Source organism: Penaeus monodon, chromosome 25 (genome assembly GCF_015228065.2).
Source record: "Penaeus monodon isolate SGIC_2016 chromosome 25, NSTDA_Pmon_1, whole genome shotgun sequence".
NCBI classification, from domain to species: Eukaryota; Metazoa; Arthropoda; class Malacostraca; order Decapoda; family Penaeidae; genus Penaeus; species Penaeus monodon.
Genome location: NC_051410.1, coordinates 41869584 through 41870434, shown reverse-complemented (window position 1 = coordinate 41870434; position 851 = coordinate 41869584).

Here is an 851-nt window from a genome sequence, read left to right as displayed (position 1 = left end):
CAGGCTTTCAATTGCACCATCTTTTTTTTTATAATATAAAGTCTTTTTTGGAAAAAGAGATCTTGTCTTTATTTTTTCTTATTTGCTATAGTGATAGCAAGAGATAGCAATTAAAATATTTGCCATTTGGTCTTGTAACAACTAGTAGTTAGATATGAAGAATGTTGTTGAATACACATTAAATCCATGTGCATGCACTGTTGCAGGTTCATGAGCCAATACACTTTCTTTTTTGTCAATATCCACAGGGTTTGGTATTATGGAATTAGTTTTCCTGTTCTGGGGGATGTAGGAAATAAAAACTTCCCCGTGATTGTAAGTATGTTGATCATGTTTTAGTAAAGTATAAGGCTTTTATATCAGAAAGTAGTATTTCCTATTTATATCATACAGAAAAGAATATGGAGCAAACTGTATTCATAACCCTGCAGTGAAAGGGATATCTGTTTGTATATCAAGCATGATGTGTTTCATTTCTTAATTCCTGTACTGTTAGTATTTATGATTGAGAGTGGTTAATGCCATCAAGTCAGTATTACAATTAAATCTAATTTGTGTGTTAGAGTTGTGTAAGTACTCAAGGAGAATGCATGGATTTCCAGGTAGCTGCTAGACTGAATTTCTGGTTTGTTGGTTGGTAGTTGCTAGTTAACTACCTGATGGGCACAGTAACATCTGTTGAGTCCACATGAGACAGCAACTATATACAACTGCTCTTGTATCAGAGGTTCATGATCCTTCCAGATTTGTTACCAGCCTGTTTATAGGGTGATTATGATGTGAAATGTATACTTGAAATATAGATTTTTACTGCCTGTACTGTGTTTGAAAGATAATTGTAAAATAGTCCC